The sequence below is a fragment of the Cervus elaphus genome, chromosome 17, assembly GCF_910594005.1.
Source record: "Cervus elaphus chromosome 17, mCerEla1.1, whole genome shotgun sequence".
NCBI lineage: Eukaryota > Metazoa > Chordata > Mammalia > Artiodactyla > Cervidae > Cervus > Cervus elaphus.
In genome coordinates, this window is record NC_057831.1 from 8,485,177 (window position 1) to 8,497,582 (window position 12,406).

The 12,406-nt window shown below is 39.9% G+C and overlaps 1 long non-coding RNA gene across 1 annotated transcript; it reads right to left on the reverse strand.

Moving 5' to 3' along the window:
* Positions 1-1,152: 1,152 nt before the first annotated feature.
* On the reverse strand, positions 1,153-10,266 carry LOC122673631. The gene is made up of 2 exons (XR_006334757.1): positions 10,209-10,266; positions 1,153-1,868 (listed from the first exon to the last, which is right to left on the reverse strand). It is a non-coding gene; the product is annotated as an uncharacterized LOC122673631 (long non-coding RNA).
* Between the last annotated feature and the right edge of the window lie 2,140 nt (positions 10,267-12,406).

Here is a 12,406-nt window from a genome sequence, read left to right on the forward strand (position 1 = left end):
CAACATAAAGTCTATAAATGGTTGCATTTCAAGCCCCAGCCACACTCATCTAGAGCTCTACATGGGACACCTGGTAATTCTCCAAAACACCCTTCTCGCCTTACACCACCCTAACCTGACCCTCAGTAAGACTTTGGTGTGTTGGCTATCTTCTATTTGCTTGTCCAGACCCATCCTCCACCATTCTCACCAGCACCCTGCTCTGTAGTCCTGGGAGGCTGACCTCCGTGGACTGCTCCGGCTACCTGGCTTCGGGTAGGTTAGCTAAGCAGAAGATCGGAGGGCATGGGACAACGAGATGAGAGTGTGTATCCACCCTCTTCCTCCTCCACCGGGTCATCTTTGGCTATCTGCATCTCTCCCTAAATGCTACCAACTTTTGTCAGACACCCTGTACAAACAGCTCCCTTGATTTCTGGTAACTTCTCCCTTTCCTTCAGTCCAGGGAAAGGCAATGGCTCTCTACTGTTACTAGTTTGGAAGTTCTATATAATCCTTATTTTTGTTTTCTTTAAACACTCCCACACTTTAAAAAATAATCCTGACAAGACCTCACAGCATAACACAGTGGTAAAGAGTGCATACCCTCTAGCTGAACTGTGTGGCTTCAGTCACTAGCTCTGCCACTCACTGTGAGCCCCTTGCCCATTAGTATAATCTCTGCATGCCCCAGTGTCTTCATCTGTAAAATGGTGATAATAGCAGCACACGGCTAATAGGGTTATTAGGAGGATTGAGTGACTATTATTTGTATATTATTCCAGAGTGCCTGGAATATAGAAAGTGTGACATAAAACTGTTAAATAAAATAACACAGTTCCAGAAAAGGACCAATTTCCACAGAAAGCAAAAGAATGAGTAAGACTCAATGAATCCAGAAAACCTTAAGGATAGTCTTAAACACCTAGTCTCTTCTGAAGTATTCTAAAGTATTTCATTAAGGGTAACATGCTAATTACCTGATATAAGTATGTACATATGCCATTTTGCTAATTTGTGTGGTTTTCTAAAGCATAATTTTGAAACTCCTTACATAGACTGTAGCTTTCTCCTCTGTTCTTTAATAAATCTTGAAACGTGTATATATATATCAAGTCTGGTTTATAAGCCAAGATCCTGACAACAAACAGATAATACTCTCAAACTAGGTGATGCAGGAGAATTTAATTAAGGGACTTTATTTTGAAAGGTGGACAAGATTTTTAAAAGCCAATGACAAAAGATAGTACAGTGCTTGATGGCAGGGAGTCACTCCTTCCCATAGGCTGTAAAGCAAAAGTAGTTCTATGGAGAGGCTGTCTTGGAGAGACTTGGGCAGAGGGACACAGTCTACCAGGGCTCACCCAGCTAGGAGGTTACCAGGTGTTTGGTTGTTTATTGCTCTGAAACAATAATCACATACTGTGCTCACAATTTTGTGGGTCACTAGTTCTGGCAGGGCCTGGATCCTCGACTGGGGTGGTTTGAACAGCTGGAGATGTCTGAGACAGCCCCACAGGGGTCATATATATCTGGGGCCTCGGTAAGGCTGTTGGCTGGCTTCTTCGGTTCTTCACGAGCTATTTGCTGGGACTGCAGTGTCCTCCAAGGCGTTGTCTTCACTCACATATCTGCCTCAGAAGGCTGGAACAGCTTGGGGACGGCCAGCATTGCTCTCTCCACGCTCTCTTCATATGCATCTTTCCAGCAGGGAAGTCTCAGGGTGGTTGACCTCTTACTTACAAGACAGCTCAGAACCCTAAGAGTGAGTGCTCCAAGAAAGTGAAGCAGTGGGGTCTGTAAGTCTGCTTGTGATGATCTAGTCTCAGAAGCCTCAAAATGTCACTTCTACTGCATTCAGTTGTTCAAGAAAGTTACTTAGGCCAATCCTGATTACAGGGGAGAAAGGAATTAGACGTCACCCTTCGACGGCAAAAATAAAAAAAAAAATGACATCATGTTTAGTTTACCATATCAGGTTATTAAATATGCTGAGCTCATTTTCCTCCTGGCCTGCCATCTCTTGCTTATACTCCCAATTAACCAAGACAACCAATAGCCAGAGGGCAAAGGAACTTGTTCTTTTTAATCCTACTAAAATTTAATAAAATGAGGAAATTTACAAATTTATATTATTATACTTTTATAATCACATATTATATTATGTTGGTTAATATGTTTTTATATTCATATTTTTAAATTGAACAGTAGTTGATTTACAATGTATTCATTTCAGGTGTACAATAAAAGTGATTCAGATTATATATATGCTGCTGCTGCTGCTGAGTCACTTCAGTCATGTCTGACTCTTAGCCACCCCATGGACGGCAGCCCACCAGGCTCCTCCGTCCATTGGATTGTCCAGGCAAGAGTACGGGAGTGGGTCGCCACTGCCTTCTCCAATTATATATATACATATATATATATTCTTTTTCAGATTCTTTTCCTGTATAGGTGATTACAAAATATTGCATATAGTTCCCTGTGCCATACAGTAGGACCTTTTTGGTTATTTATTTTATATATAGTAGTATATCGGTACTAATCCCAAACTCCTAACTTATCTCTGCCTCCCCATTTCCCCTTTGGAAACTATGAGTCTGTTTTCTATGTCTGTCAGTCTCTCTTTTGTAAATAAGTTCATTTGTATCATTTTTTTACACTCCAGATATACATGTTCAGTTCAGTTCAGTCACTCAGTCATGTCCAACTCTTTGTGACCCCAGGAACCACAGCATGCCAGGCCTCCCTGTCCATCACCAACTCCCGGAGTCCACCCAAACCCATGTCTATCGAGTCAATGATGCCATCCAACCATCTCATCCTCTGTCGTCCCCTTCTCCTCCTGCCCCCAATCCCTCCTAGCATCAGGGTCTTTTCCAATGAGTCAACTCTTCGCATCAGGTGGTCAAAGTATTGGAGTTTCAGCTTCAACATCAGTCCCTCCAATGAACACCCAGGACTCATCTCCTTTAGGATGGACTGTTTGGATCTCCTTGCAGTCCAAGGGACTGTCAAGAGTCTTCTCCAACACCACAGTTCAAAAGCGTCAATTTTTTGGCGCTCAGCTTTCTTTATAGTCCAATTCTCACACCCATACATGACCACTGGAAAAACCATAGCCTTGACTAGATGGACCTTTGTTGGCAAAGTAATGTCTCTGCTTTTTAATATGCTGTCTAGGTTGGTCATAACTTTCCTTCCAAGGAGTAAGCGTCTTTTAATTTCACGGCTGCAGTCACCATCCGCAGTGATTTTAGAGCCCAGAAAAATAAAGTCAGTCACTGTTTCCACTGTTTCCCCATCTATTTCCCATGAGGTGATGGGACCGGATGCCATGATCTTAGTTTTCTGAATGTTGAGCTTTAAGCCAACTTTTTCACTCTCCTCTTTCACTTTCATCAAGAGGCTTTTCAGTTCTTCTTCACTTTCTGCCATAAGGTTGGTGTCATCTGCATATCTGAGGTTACTGATATTTCTCCCAGCAATCTTGATTCCAGCTTGTGCTTCCTCTAGCCCAGCACTTCTCATGATGTACTCTGCATATAAGTTAAATAAGCAGGGTGACAATATACAGCCTTGAAGTACTCCTTTTGCTATTTGGAACCAGTGTGTTGTTCCATGCCCAGTTCTAACTGTTGCTTCCTGACCTGCATATAGGTTTCTCAAGAGGCAGGTCAGGTGGTCTGGTATGCCCATCTCTTTCAGAATTTTCCACAGTTAATTGTGATCCACACAGTCAAAGGCTTTGGCATTGTCAATAAAGCAGAAATAGATGTTTTTCTGGAACTCTCTTGCTTTTTCAATGATCCAGTGGATGTTGGCAATTTGATCTCTGGTTCCTCTGCCTTTTCTAAAACCAGCTTGAACATCTGGAAGTTCACGGTTCATGAATTGCTGAAGCCTGGCTTGGAGAATTTTAATAATCACTTTACTAGCGTGTGAGATGAGTGCAATTGTGCGGTAGTTTGAGCATTCTTTGGCATTGCCTTTCTTTAGGATTGGAATGAAAACTGACCTTTTCCAGTCCTGTGGCCACTGCTGAGTTTTCCATATTTGCTGCATATTGAGTACAGCACTTTCACAGTGTCATCTTTCAGGATTTGAAATAGCTCAACTGGAATTCCATCACCTCCACTAGCTTTGTTCATAGTGATGCTTTCTAAGGCCCACTTGACTTCACATTCCAGGATGTCTGGCTCTAGGTGAGTGATCACACCATCGTGATTATCTGGGTCATGAAGAATACACAGTTCTTCTGTGTATTCTTGCCACCTCTTCTTAATATCTTCTGCTTCTGTTAGGTTCCTACCATTTCTGTCCTTTATTGTGCCCATCTTTGCATGAAATGTTCCCTTGGTATCTATAATTTTCTTTAAGAGATCTCTGGTCTTTCCCATCCTATTGTTTTCCTCTATTTCTTTGCATTGATCACTGAGGAAGGCTTTCTTATCTCTCCTTGCTACATATGACATCATATGATATTTATCTTTCTCTGTCTGACTGACTTCACTTAGTATGATAATCTTTAGGTCCATCCATGTTGCTGCCAATGACATTATTTCATTCTTTTTATGACTGAGTAGTATTTCCTTGTATAAATATACCACATCTTCTTTATTCATTCATCTGTCAATGGATATTTGGGTCGCTTCCATGTCTTGGCTATTGTAAGGAGTTGCTGCAGTGAACATTGGGGTGTATGCATATTTTTGAAGTATAGTTTTCTCTGGATTTATGTCCAGGAGTGGGGTTGCAGGATCATGTGGTAACTTTTAGTTTTTTCAGGAAACTCCATACTGTTCTCCATAGTGGCTGCCCCAATTTCCATTCCTACCAACAGTGTAGGAGGGTTCCTCTTTTTCCACAGTCTCTCCAGTAGTTATTACTTGTAGACTTTTTGATGATGGTCATTCTGACCATGTGAGGTGATATACCTCATTGTAGTTCTGATTTGCATTTCTCTAATAATTAGCAATGTTGAGCATATTTTCATGTGCCTGTTGCCCATCTGTATGTCTTATTTGGAGAAATGTCTATATAGATCTTCTGCCCATTTTTTTTATTGAGCCATGTATATATGTTTGATATTAATCTTTTATTGATTATATTGTTTGCAAATATTTTCTCCCATACTTTAGGTTACCTTTTCATTTTGTTCATGGTTTCCTTTATTGTGCAAAATCTTTTAAGTTTAATTCGGTCCCATTTGTTTATTTTTGTTTTTATTTCCATTCCTCTAGGAGATGGTTCCAAAGAGACATTGCTGAAATTTATGTCAGTGTCCTGCCTGAGTTTTCCGGAGTTTTATAGTATCCGGTCTTATATTTAGGTCTTTGATCCACTTTGAATTTAACTTTGTACATGGTGTTAGAGAACGTTCTGATTTCATTCTTTGACATGTAGCTGTCCAGTTTTCCCAGCATCACTTATTGAAGAGCTGTCTTTTCTCCACTGTATATTCTTGCCTCCAAAGGAACTTGTTTATACAGTCCTTATAAGCCAGCCCTCTGGAGAACAGAGGAGCCAGAGGAACAAACAGAAGATACCCAGCATATCCAGTGACTCTTCTAATCTTCAAATACTTGTTTTAGGACTTTCAAGCACTGTGCTATGGTTATATAGGAGTGTGTCCGTGAGAACATAGGAATGACCAAGAGGAAGGAACCCTATAAGCCCTTCATTACCTACATTTGTATTTCCTATTGTTGTACGTTTCATTCTTAATCTGTGTTCATATGGAACAGTGTTCTTTGGTTTGGGCTAGAATTTCATTACCTACACATCCTCAATTTCTGGTAGTCTATTTCTCACCTGCAGGAAAAAATAGACTTACTTCCAGTTGGAATCCCACCACTGGGATATCTTTACAAACTATCCTTACACAGGGCCACTAGCAACATGTTAGTCTGTTGTGGTTGCATATTGAGACTTGGGATACAGTGTACTTGTACACCCAAGAGTCCAGCAACGTCAGATACCAGGTCCCCTTCCACCATGAAGCTCTGTTTAAAAAAAATGATGGAGGGCAGGGAATGGTAGAGTATCAGGTGAAGGCCCTGGAAATCATACTCTACATCCTTTTCTTTTTTATCTTCAGAATCAAATAGTTAATATCTTTTTCAGCAAAGGCTAGTAAAGTAGCATTTCCCTTCTGTATCTTCCAGAATTTTTTGCTGTCCAGTAATTTTAAGACATCTTGCAGTTTCATTTTAAACTGTTTCTTCACAGTTTTCCAGATTCTCCAAATCAGAGTCTTTTTTCTCTAGAATTATCCACATACTTCTAGTGACAGGTGATATAAGGCACATTCATATCTTGACAGGATATCTGACCTTTCCTGTCCTGGTATTAGGTGATTCTGAAGCATGGGTGGTAGGGATAGTCTATTAAGCCTTTCCTACCGCAGGGCAGCTAGCAAAAACTCAACAATAAAAAGAAATGACAGTGGCTTTGTAGTAGAGTCTGAAGTCAGGCAGGTTGATTCCTCCAGTTTCATTCTTCTTTCTCAAGATTACTTTGGCTATTCGAGGTTTTTTGTATTTCCATACAAATTGTGAAATTCTTTGGTCTAGTTCTGTGAAAAATACCGTTGGTAGCTTGATAGGGATTGCATTGAATCTATAGATTGCTTTGGGTAGAATAGCCATTTTGACAATATTGATTCTTCCAATCCATGAACACGGTATGTTTCTCCATCTGTTTGCGTCCTCTTTGATTTCTTTCATCAGTGTTTTATAGTTTTCTATGTATAGGTCTTTTGTTTCCCAGCAATACCACTTCTGGGCATACACACTGAGGAAACCAGATCTGAAAGAGACACATGCACCCCAATGTTCATCGCAGCACTGTTTATAATAGCCAGGACATGGAAGCAACCTAGATGCCCATCAGCAGATGAATGGATAAGGAAGCTGTGGTACATATACACCATGGAATATTACTCAGCCGTCAAAAAGAATTCATTTGAACCAGTCCTAATGAGATGGATGAAACTGGAGCCCCTTATACAGAGTGAAGTAAGCCAGAAAGATAAAGAACATTACAGCATACTAACACATATATATGGAATTTAGAAAGATGGTAATGATAACCCTATATGCAAAACAGAAAAAGAGACACAGAAATACAGAACAGACTTCTGAACTCTGTGGGAGAAGGTGAGGGTGGGATATTTCAAAAGAACAGCATGTATACTATCTATGGTGAAACAGATCACCAGCCCAGGTGGGATGCATGAGACAAGTGCTCGGGCCTGGTACACTGGGAAGACCCAGAGGAATCGGGTGGAGAGGGAGGTGGGAGGGGGGATCGGGATGGGGAATAAGTGTAAATCTATGGCTGATTCATATCAATGTATGACAAAACCCACTGAAATGTTGTGAAGTAATTAGCCTCCAACTAATAAAAAAATTAAAAAAAAAAAAAAAAAGAAATGACAGAAAAAGAAAAACAAATATAATATCGATTATATGTAGAATCTAGAAAGATGATACAGAACTTATTTGCAAAGCAGAAATAGAGCCCCAGATGTAGAGAACAAATGTGTGGACACAGGGTTGGGGGGTGGGAGGGTAGGAGGAATTGGGACCGCAGTATACACACTGCTACGTGTGAAACAGATAAACAATGAGTGAGGACCTACCCTATAGCGCAGGGGACTCCACTCAGCGCTCCGCAGTGGCCCAGATGGGAAGGAAACCCAAAGAAAGGGGATGTATGTGTCCTGACCGCGGACTCACTGCGCCGTACACAGACAGTGAACGACCTCGTAAAGCAGCTCTGTGACCACAGTGCTCGGGACTCACTCAGACTGGGAAGGCGTCCGGTAAGCGAATGGTGCGGTGCGCTTCAGTGACTGGGAGGCGAAACCACCTGTGCCCTTTCGCAGGTGCATTTTCTCAGGAGGAGCCCATGCTCTCTGCCTCTGCACCTGGATCAGGGACATCCTGACTCAGCTTGGCGCACTCTCCACCAACCCCCGCCACCCCCAGCTGCCTCCCAGTGCTAGATCTCAGGTAATTAAGATACACATTTTAGTTCATCTCTTCCAGAAGTTCCAAGTTCCTTATGCAAATTAATCTAATTCCATCCTAGGAATCTGCCTTTGCTCAAGGGGCCCCAGGGATGGCATCCCCCTTCAGCGGAAACCTTCCAATGCCACCTGTACATAACTAGAGGCAAAACTTCATGTGATTTTTAGCAGATCTGATTCAAAGAAACAGTCTGCCCTCTTTCTCGCAGGATGGAAGTGCTCACTTAATTGTTTTCCCCCTCAAAGGATACCTACAGGTTCTGTCTGCCTCAAGAGGCATCCTGTTACTTTTTATCGGCAACTACAACAAAAAAATACATGTACATATATCTATCAATCACATACTATATAACATTTTAGGTCATGATGTGGAACATACCCAATTTACTGTTCTCAAGGATCTTATAATCTGGTATTCAGTACTTTACTTAAAATTAAAGACCCAATATGTGCCAGATAGTATGGTGGGACCTGGGGACCCAGTGGTGAATGAAGCAAATTCAACCTTATGGAGCTTACAGACATCAGGAATAAAAAAAAAAAAAACAAATAGTAAATATAGAATATAATGTCCAGAGTAGACAAACGCCTCAAGAAAATCACAGCTCTGTTTGGCAGCTCTGATTGTCTTATTTGCTTGCTCAGAAGATCCTTCTGAGATGATTCTTTAAGATGATCCTTAAAGATCCACATTAAGTGAGAGGTTGAGGTAGATTCAATGCAACTATTTGGATTTTTCCAAGGCAGAGAGGGTGGGTGTGAGAGCCAAAATTTGACAATTTTTTTTTTTTAAATCTTAATAGCAATAAAAATTGTTAATGAGTCACAAGAACAGTAAATAAGACGTCAGAAACATTATTCATTCATTCGTTCATTCAATAAATGATTACTGAGGCCTATTATGTTCCCTGAAGGAGGAAATGGCAACCCACTCCAGTATTCTTCCAGGAAAATCCCATGGACAGAGGAGCCTGGCTACAGTTCATGGGGTCGCAAATGGTCAGACACAACTGAGCAACTGAGCACATTATGTTCCTAGGGATACAAATGTGAACACAAGGTCCTGGAGGGTGTAACTAAGACTGGTATGAATAAGACACAGTACCTGTAAATAAATTTCAAACAAATAGAGGGTAACAATACAGTCCAATGGCTAAGCAAGTGTTACGAGATTACGTAAGAGGTATACATAAATAAGCCTCATGTGGGAAGTGGGGCCCTTAGAGGGCCTGAGAGTATTGAGCTTCCTGGAGCACCTAATGTCTAAAATAAATCCAGAGGAAATAATAGGAATTAGCCAGAAGCGAAAGAGAACAAATTTCAGCCTCATGCAAAATCCTAGGAACATGAGAATATGCTACATTTAAAGAAATGTGGCATTGAGTTTCTGCAGTAAACCAACTTCAGATCACAAATAGCTTTCTATGTCCTACTGAGAAGATTGTCTTCTACCAGAGGATAATGGGGAGACATTAAAATGTTTTAAGAGGGAAGTGACTCCATCAGGCTAACACTTTGGAAAGATCACTCTGCCTACAACATGGAGAAGGCATGGCTTCAGGGATTGAAGACAGGAAGTGGGTTGGAGAAAAAGATTTAAGAGTCATGATGAAAGATCAGTCTTGAGGACTCCACGATTGGTTGGAAAAAGAGAAAATTACAAAATGAATTACTTACACAACAAAGGTGACTTCAGAGAATGGATTTGGAGTCAGTTTTGAGTGATGTGCTGGATCTGGATTGATGGATTGAGAGTTTAATAGAAAGGAGAGGTCTAGAAATCCCTTCATGGAGTTATTCTTCAGGTGAGAACTGTTCAACTATGTGCTGGGCACTCTGACTACTATGGTATATTTATTATATCACTTAATAGAACAAGTCTATGTGAACCATTGTTACTGTTGTTACAAATAAAGAAACTGAGGTGTTGGGCAGTCACATAGCTGACAAACAGGATAATACAAACTTCTAATCTCGACTATAAAAATCAGTCTCATAGCCTTGTAACCATTTTACCAAAAAAAAAAAAAAAAAAACCAACACCCTCTTATTTCCCACCAGACCATAGGTGAAGTAACTTTCAGTTCAGTTCAGTTCAGTCGCTCAGTCGTGTCCGACTCTTTGCGACTCCATGAATCGCAGCATGCCAGGCCTCCCTGTCCATCACCAACTCCCAGAGTTTACTCAAACTCACGTCCATCGAGTCAGTGATGCCATCCAGCCATCTCATCCTCTGTCGTCCCCTTCTCCTCCTGCCCCCAATCCCTCCCAGCATCAGGGTCTTTTCCAATGAGTCAACTCTTCACATGAGGTGGCCAAAGTATTGGAGTTTCAGCTTCAGCATCAGTTCTTCCAATGAAGTAAATTTAGGCTCTTTAAAATACCAAAAAAAAAACAAAAACAAAAAACAAAAAAAATTCACTCTCAGCATGAAATCTACAAACCAAAATATTGTCACTATTGAAGAGATGCAAAAAGTCAAATGCAGACTTTGAAAGCAATTCAAAGAGGAATTTCCCAAAATGTTTCAAGCAATGGCAACACAGTTTATAAAAACATACAGCTTTCCAAGGTAACTATGGCAAAGAGAAAATAACTTACATTGATCAATTCTAGAGTTTTAAGACATTATAGAAATGTTTTTCAAGTTCTCAGACCAGTATTGCACAATACTTCCAATCTATGCACCACATCAGTGATTTCACTGACAGAGAAGAATGAAAACAAATGAACTGTTCCATGGAACAGTTCCTTCTTTCCATTGATTTATTGATTGCTCTTCTTGGAAGTGCTATTATTTAAAGACAACATTTTATGTAAGCATAGCCAGAAGTTTTATCCTGGAACTTCCAGATTAGAATGTTGCACATTACCTACTTTCAATATATTGTTCATTTCCCTATAAGAAGTGAATGGGAAAATTGAGTCACTGTGAAAAGAATGAACTTCATCTCCGTACAGCCTTTGTTTATTTAAAACATGTATTATTTTCAAGGCATGTAGTAAAGTTGAATGAAGAATTTTGCATAAGTATTCCTAATACTTAGGGTCTTTTTTGAGTTTTAGTTGATTTTATTAAATTATAAAATGTTGATTTTTGTTTCCAAAGAGTTCAGTCAAAAAAGTTATCCAAAAGCTACTTCTAAAAGATGAAAATTATCTCTGATCATGAGGTTCTTTTTTTCTTTCCCTGTGGCATTATAATTAAATCACACTTTCCTTACATATTTGGGAAGAGGCAGGCTTCATAATGATGTCTATGCAGTCATCTGAGATATTTTAAATGAGACTGAGCATCACTTAAAAAAATTTTAGTCTGTAACTTACAGAGGAAAGACAAATGATTCTCTAGGCTGGAATCAAGATCAACAAGATGATATCTCTTGATTTACGTTTAAACATACACGTTTTTGTTCCTTTAACCTTAAAGAGTCTATTTTTAAATGACCTACTTTTAAACTGGTTTTTAGTTAAGTATGTCACACTCAGGTGCAGTTGACTTTTAAAAGTGTTTCACTCCTTGCTATTTCTTTCTAAACTAATTATTTTATTTTTAGCCATTCTGACTAGCACAAGATATTTTCTCTAGAGAATGAAATCTTTTCTCTAATAGGAAAGTGGATGAAAAGAGCATAGGTTTGTTCTGGATATAGGTGTTTTAGGTTATTTCATGTTTATGTGCATGGTGCATATTATACTGATCAATTAAAACAACATCATTCTTCTGTTTAATATCTTCTCCAGACGCAGGTGAAAGGGCAGTGAGAAACCTCAGGAGTTCCTGAGGTTGATCTGCCCTAAGACAGGACTTCAAAGCATTAGCAACAGATGGTTGTCCACCTCATTTGTAAAAGTTGCTGGGGGGAAATTCCACAGTTGTTTTTCATCCTGAATCCATCTGTGCTGCATCCCTTTGTCAGGAAAGTGTGTCTAGTATCTGTCCAAAATCTCTCCTGTTTGAATGTAAGTCCATTTCCTCTCGTTGTGACCTTCCTTGATGTGAAGAACAGCTGCTCGCCATCACTGTGTAATGTCTCTTCACATGGATCAGCCTTTATACATCAAATAGAATTCTTGGCTTCTTCAAGAGACTTGGGTAAAAAAACCCTATGTTTGATTTGGAGGGAACATGCTGTGTACTGATTGAAATCATTGCACTGCACCATAACACAGTCTTATTATTCATAGGTTGGCTCTGTCTTTGAAATATATAATTATGGCTTGATTTAAATTTATGCAGTTAAAAATAATAAGCTGATCCCTACTGTGTGACACCCTGAAACATGTACTCCAACACTCTCTGCAGAAAACTGCTATATCACATGAGCCTAGTGCTGCTAAAAATAAAGGATGATCTTGTGAAGTGTGATAAGACTTCCACAGACCACTAAA